The sequence below is a fragment of the Etheostoma spectabile genome, chromosome 6 (assembly GCF_008692095.1).
Source record: "Etheostoma spectabile isolate EspeVRDwgs_2016 chromosome 6, UIUC_Espe_1.0, whole genome shotgun sequence".
Lineage (NCBI taxonomy): Eukaryota > Metazoa > Chordata > Actinopteri > Perciformes > Percidae > Etheostoma > Etheostoma spectabile.
Window position 1 is genome coordinate 8,141,927 of NC_045738.1, and position 7,594 is coordinate 8,149,520.

Here is a 7,594-nt window from a genome sequence, read left to right on the forward strand (position 1 = left end):
CTATAAGGTCTATTCCAACAGCGCTACAAGTGAATGGATGCCTTAAAGGTTAGGCATAAAATGATTTCTCATTTTGCTGCGACATCCCCCAAGGTAGACATTAATGCTTTAGTTATGGACTTGACTGTAAAAGCTCCTGAGGTAACGTGGTGCTTGTCTGCCATAAATATCACCGGCTATCTATATGCACATTGTGATTTCAATGAGGTTGCTTTTATGGTGAGGAGCGTATTTTTGTGCAAATAGTCGGTAAAGTTGATGTGATGCTGTGTGTCATTTCTACAGCCAGGTAGTCACCCTGTCTGCAGAGCCAAATCCCCAGGTGCTGTCGATCACAGCTGAGACTCTGTTCAGCTCTGATCATCCTAACCCATTTCAGCACACACACACACACACACACACACACACACACACACACACACACACACACACACACACACACACACACACACACACACACACACACACACACACACACACACACATACACACACACACACACACACACACAGCAAGTAAGTTATACAAAGTAAAGCAGCCACACACAAAACACTTACATATGTGCCAAGCTTCATTTCTGCTCTGTTGGGTCTGTTCGTGTCACAACATTGCAGATGTTTTAGCCACGGGGACATGAACACTAAATTTGCACAAACTCTCGTTTGGTTTGGTTGGAACAATGGGTTTTGAAATGATAATGAATCTATGGGCCAGGATCTCCCACAAGACATCATGTCTAGTCTGGAAACAGAAGAAATAGAATAAGGCAGCCCTGGAAAGCACCAAAATAATATTTCTTTTCTGACAAATGTTAAAGTCAAGTTCTAGCGGATGTAGATATCCCCTTTAAAGTGGTCTGTGTTTCTAAGAAGCAAAAACATTTAAAAAAAATCTAATCCAAAGGTGAGAGCACAGATAACTGTTTATAATTTATAGTCCTGTTGTATTAATCTCTCTGTAATGTGTGAGGACTCACAGTGACTTGATGTGATTTCATGTGTTGATTGTAAGTGATTACACTTAAAATCAACATATGAACACATACACACACACACACACACACACACACACACACACACACACCCAGAGACCTACTCTAATGATGGACAGAAAGAGGTTCAAAATTCTAAGTTGTTGTGCACACTCAAAGATGGAGAGGCAGTGTGCAGGACAGGTTCCACAGCAATGTAACTACACAGCAGGGAGCACTGACCATCCAGACTCAGAGTGTCCACGTGACAGTGGGGAATGGTATGTCAGAGATGATGAAGCTAGAGAGTGTGTCGTGTATCCTCTGGCCACAGCAGCTGCCCCTGTGCCAGACATGCTGTGTATCTTCAGGACGGGGGATTTAGGAGCGCTCTCTGGGCGTCTGCTGCAGTCTGGCTACAGGGTGGTGTACAGCAGCCGCAGACCTCACAGCTGTGGCCCCTTGCCTCAGGGAGCTCAGGTACAACACATGGCATAACATAGCACTTTTAGTCTTTTGCAATGTACAAAAATGTGTGTGCAGCCTACTAGATGCAACTCAAACATTTGTCTCAATGTCCTGATTTGTGTGTTTTGTACAGGTGATGAACCACGCAGCAATGACCCAATCAGCAAGCCTGATCTTCATTTGTGTTAACAGAGAACACTATAAATTCCTAGAGATAATGGCATCACATCCTGAAGGAAAGGTGAATTCAAGTTTGATTCTAGAATCTATAACACACTACTTTGTAGTTAATAGCACAAATCAGGAAGTATTAGTTATTTACAAATAGCAAACTACAGTTTCTTCCGATTGCTTAATAAGTGGGCACAACTGGAGCCTCATGGGCAAAACTATTACCACACTCTTCACAGCAGCAGTTCGTGTTGACAAAACTCTAGTTTGTTTTTCATTGTTTGAACACAGTTTCCTAAAGTCTACACAGTTATCCTATGACTTCAACCACAACCTCCAAAACCCTTAATTTACAGCACTTTCCTCAAATTCTAACACATTGCTGGTGCCTTTCAAACACTGCTGATTGCAATTTCAGATGCAAGACTAAGCAGGTGTCTTGTTTTAGAATTGTTAGTGAATGCATACTGTATACGTAAAGGGATATGTACATGTGTATAGTAATATATTTACAGAAATATATTTTTAAGTTCCTCCCAAGCTGGGAATCTACATTACATATTGACAATCTATATATTGCTGCAAGTATTTCTGAATCAGGTGATGAGATTGATGTAAACAATGATTAACCTGTTCTGCATTGTTATGTGCATAATATCAGTTATTATTTTTATTACTAGTAGTAGTAGTTACATAACATTACATAATGTAAGTTAATGTAAGTTAATCAGTGCGCAAAATGGGCCAGTATTCATTCTATGTAAAATTTAAACATTCAGCACCCCCAAGCCTGCATTGAATCAAATCAGGCTCTTGTGATCAAATTGTTAAATAGTCAACTTTTCGGGGTCACCCCTACAAGATACAAATTTGCACAAATAGATGTACAAGACATGACACTTGCAATGATCTTGTCATGGAACTGATGAATTAGGCTACTGGCACCTTTTTGGTCCAATTCCGGCAATTAATGTAAAGATTGAATAACAAGGATGGTTTCTTTGTAACAACTTACAGTGATGCACTATTTGAGGTATTTGAGGGGACACAAAGTGCCCCTTAAAACAAGAAGTTTTGAAAGGTTTCACCAAAGAATAATAATTTTCTCTCAGACTGTTTCCTTTAAATATTTTTAGAGCTGTTTAGAGGTTCAAGTATCCTGTATTTCACAAGAAACAAGCCAAAACGGACTCCCCGGACATAAAATTGTATTTGTTCTCAAGTAAGTTGTCATTAGGCACATTGTATTAGCATAATATAATACAAAATACTACAAAAATCTATGAATTAGAGCTGGAGAAATGTAAAAGAATAAGATATGCAAATAGAATGCAGATAAGGCATAGTTGAACTAGAAAATAAATAAAGTTTTGGAAATGAAAATAAAAAATCAGATCAGAACCCAAAAACATTATATTTGCAATTACTGAGAATGGAACAGAATGTCGACAGTTAATTGATTTGATTGAACTCATTTTTTCTTTTTTATCCTCCTCTCTGTGGATGCTGGTGGCTGGGTTACAAGGTGCAGGTGGACCTCAGTAACAACCAAAAGAAAAACATGTACCCAGAAGACAATGCTGCCCTTCTGCAGAGGTAACAGACTCCTTTGAAAGTGTGAAGAAGAAATGAATTAAATGTAAAATAAATGTAATGCTTTATTCTTGCCATGATCTCAAAAGAATTGAGCAAACTTTACTGCAGACAGATCTAGGTTTAATGTCAACAATCATTTTGCAACAGTAGGTGCCATTTTTTTTTCCGAAGTCGTGATATCTTTTTGGAAAAAGTGCTCTCTTAAAAAACACTTAGAGCATTAGCCATCAAAACTCTTGTTGTGCAGGGGTGCAGCTCCCTTGGCAGGATGGCCTGTTGTGTGTCTATTCAGTTGAAGTGGAAACATTGATTCCTTAACCTTAACACACTGTCTGCCTGGGCCCTGCAGAATGGACTTCTGGCAGGAAAACAGGTGAGAGATGAGTGGAAGTAAGGAATCTGTTAAAAGATGTCAGTGGGATCAAGGCGAAACAGAGCCAGGAAGCTTACAAGCCTTAAGGAAGGCTTTGGTTGACTGGAGTAAAGATACAAACACAGAGCAGTAACAGAAGGGGAGATTACCAACTTGATCTTTTCATGATGAGACATGTTTGACTTCAAACATGGCCACAGTAACGGCTTTCAACATTCAACAACATGAGATAAATGGCTTTAACTTTGTTCATAATAGAAGATGGATGCCTCACCATACACAACTCAAAATCTTGGAAAGAAATTTATTTCAATTGTGTTGATGCAGATGATCTTGCCATCTTTACATAATGCAAGAAAAAGGAAGAACAGTGATGTGCTTGTATACATAAACAAACAAACAAACAAACAAACAAACAAACAAACTTACAAAGTCGGAAGACCAATGTTTATTGGAGCTTCCGTTTCACAGCTACAAAGAGAAACACAAACATGATGTTGGAACCTCTGGAGACCAAACCTGAATCTGCCTCGAATCCTCTTCAACACAAACAACCTTCCCATACACAACACACACACACACACACACACACACACACACACACACACACACACACACACAGATACCACTGCAGTGCTATATTTTCTTTGAAAACAGGTAGCTGTGAGAGAACAAGAGTATTTTAACGTGTGTGTGCGTGTATTTAGCAGTGCATGTGTAGGTACTGTACTGTATATACCCACATGTACATGCTCATAAGTGTGAGCTATTTCTTGGCCAGCTATTTGATTAGATTCACAGTGGGGCTGTGGCTCTGTCACATTTACATTCAGATGGAGATTTAGTCTGTCGGCCGTCCCCTGCTGTTACTGGTGCAGTAATGTAGGGAGACATGGGTGGCTGCCCGGTCCACTTATACACACACCTGGGGGAAAACTGCTCAATCCCACTGACTTCACTATATGCCTGTCAAACTGCTCTCTTTCTCTCTCTCTCTCTCTCTCTCTCTCTCTCTCTCTCTCTCTCTCTCTCTCTCTCTCTCTCTCTCTCTCTCTCTCTCTCTCTCTCTCTCTCTCTCTCTGTATGATATCCCCTCTTCCCCCCTCCCCTTTACAAAACAACTTAATCTTCTTATCACAAAGCTGTGAGTATGGTAATAACCTACAGCATGGTGAAGATCTAGAAATGGGATTATATATTTAGCAGCACGTGTGTATATGTAGTATGCGTGCATTTTTACATTGTTACACACTTCCAGGGGCTTCATCTCAAAATTACTGGAAAAGTACAGTGAAGATCAACAAAAGACGGGTAATTCTTTAGACTGACGATGTAGATGTACACCCTGCAGTCATGCACTAGATATTCCAAACAAGGCTGGTGAGTCAAATGACAATAATCTTCAAGGAATTATTAGCAACTAAAAAACAAAAGCTGAGCTGAAGAGGAAAATATAAATATTTGTATTGTTTTTCTGAGGCACTTTTGAAGACAAGATGCACTTGGTTTTTGAAATTACTGACTGATAGACTATGTAATTGGAGATAAAGATGTAGTCAGATGCACTTGTTGGCCTATGCTTAAACTTTTCTGATTTATCTTTTAAACAGTACTTTCCAGGTAGCTAAAAGTAAAGTATTAAATTATTTACATACATTGCATTAGTAGGAACTGATTTACTAATGATAATGTAATACTGGTCATAAAGATAAGTCTGGCAATACGCTCTATTTTTCCAAATCCCATTAAAATAAGAAAACTTACAATGATTGTATCCCAAGCAAATTACACTGTTTACTCTTGTCCAAAAATGTTTGCTAAAACTGCAGTGCCCAGCTTTTTCGAGAACATTTTTTATTTGTTAGAGTTTATATTTGTGTTTTTATAGATTTGTGTCTTTAGCAGGAAACAAAGTTGGAAAACAATGAGAGATGGACTAACTCATTGTTGGTTTTGGTCATTCCATGGTATTTGTTGACATTAAAATAAAATTTATACTGCTGCCCATTTTAAATGTAACCCACACCTCCATGCTCCAGGTGTACCTGTGTGGTAACAGTGGTGGCAGAGGTGACCACCAAGCTGGGCTTCACTGTTCTGGAAAAAGGGTCTCTGTCAGCAGCAAGAGAGCTGGAGGACTTTCCCCTGCAGCTGTTCACAGAGTGGGGGCTGCCGCTACGCATAGCCGTCGGCCCCACTGCCTTCTTCTTCTTCTATCTTTGTTGTATCATTTGTTGAACAGAGGAAATACATGTTTAGAAACATGGTGTCCCTGGATGGTATTTTGTGTTTCCTTTAAGGGATATGTTCTGTGTTCACCCCCACAACCTCCATCTTTGAGGTGTTTCCCATTGTGCAGCTCTACAGAGGCACCAAGTACAGATCAGACAGCAAATCAGAACACAAATGTCCATTACCTGTGCATTTTGTAGTAAAAAGGTGACTCATTTTTGAAAGCCTAGCTCACTTTTGCACTTTCCAGGCATTTCCCTGATTGGCTGGACTGCTATATGCTGTGCAGGAAGCAAGTGGGTCTTATTGGACTGGGCTTTACTTTTCTCCATCTCACCTATCCATTCATGACTTCTCTTCATTATGCTGCCAGGCACAAACTCATCTTGCTTGTGGTGGATGAGGTAAAGCAGGCTGGTTGAAACCTTGCAGTGTTTCTACAATCCTGTTCATAGCAAAGCATTGGCCTAAAACTTACAGTAATGTGTATCCGTCTTCCTTAGATGAAAAACAATAAAACCACCCTGTTTTACTTTAACAACACAGAACCATGATGCCAAGACTCTTTCTTTGTGCTGGGAATCCTGGGATTCTTTCTTTATTTCCTGCTAGGACTAACATCCCTGCCCTCTGTGGGAGGCTCTCTTAGCTGGAGAAAGTTCAGCTTCATTCAGGTCAGAGTGCGGTTAGAAATCTACAGTCGACAATCTACAGTTCATGTGAATGTGTTAGAGTGTGGGCATGGGTGCTTGACGTTATCAGTCATGTGCATTCTTTAAGTAGAATTGGTCTTTTTAGGGGTCGTGATAGTCTATAGTCAGAGTTTCCAAGAGTTATTAAAGTGTTGTAAAAGCAATATGTCACTGACAGTCATATCCCTAGAGCCTAGTTAACTAACTGCCTAACACAGGCACACAGAGTGAAAGCCTGGCTGACTTTAGCCCAGGATTTTAAATGTTAAGTTATTCATTAAATAGAATTATGATACCTGGTATAAAACTCAGGGAGGAGATTACTGATACAGGTCACAAGTCCATTTGTGTAAAGGTCAGGTCCATAGGTAGACCTCAGATAGGGAATGAGACTCAAAGATAAGGTCTAGGTCAAGATAATCTTTATGATCTGGTGAGAAGAGTTGGGAAAAACATATACAGTAATAACAGGTATTAATATATATATTCCTTTTTTACAGGGGTTGTCGACAAAAGAATGAAATTAATGACTGTTAATGCTTACAGCAGATTTACTGTTCTAAATGGGTTAAATCAGATTCCTGATTATCATTTTAGGGGCACTGTTCATTACATGAACATTGATATGAAGGTTTCCTTGATATGCTGTTTATTCTAAGTCACTGTGGGTGAGAACATCAGCATACAAATGTTAAAAATGTAAATGAAAGCTCATTATCCAAGTGATTAACAATAACTGAGCCTCAAAGGCCACTGGTGCTACAAAAACAATTTCTCCCGAATAGCTGTGAATCTATTTGTATTTTTAGCTTCTTGTATAAGTTGTGGATTCAATAAGCACAGAAACTAATTAGACATTCATCTTCAAATCTATTAGAAAATTACTACAGAAAATGTTAGTGTTTGGCAGGTTGATATTATTAATTTTTTTTGTATTGCTTAACAACAGTGGTTATAATTGAAGTCACATGTGCAAAACTCTAACTATAGTCTGCATAACAGTCAACTGAGTTTAACAGTTCTTATCACCTGCATAACTCTTTCCAAGCAACACAACTTCACATCTCAAAACAGGTTCAGTGCAGCCAGACA

At 39.2% G+C, this 7,594-nt stretch overlaps 1 pseudogene; it reads left to right on the forward strand.

Annotated features, from left to right (window-relative positions):
- The first annotated feature begins 1,150 nt into the window (after positions 1 to 1,150).
- On the forward strand, positions 1,151 to 6,278 carry LOC116690792 (metalloreductase STEAP4-like; annotated as a pseudogene).
- The last annotated feature ends 1,316 nt before the right edge of the window (positions 6,279 to 7,594 follow it).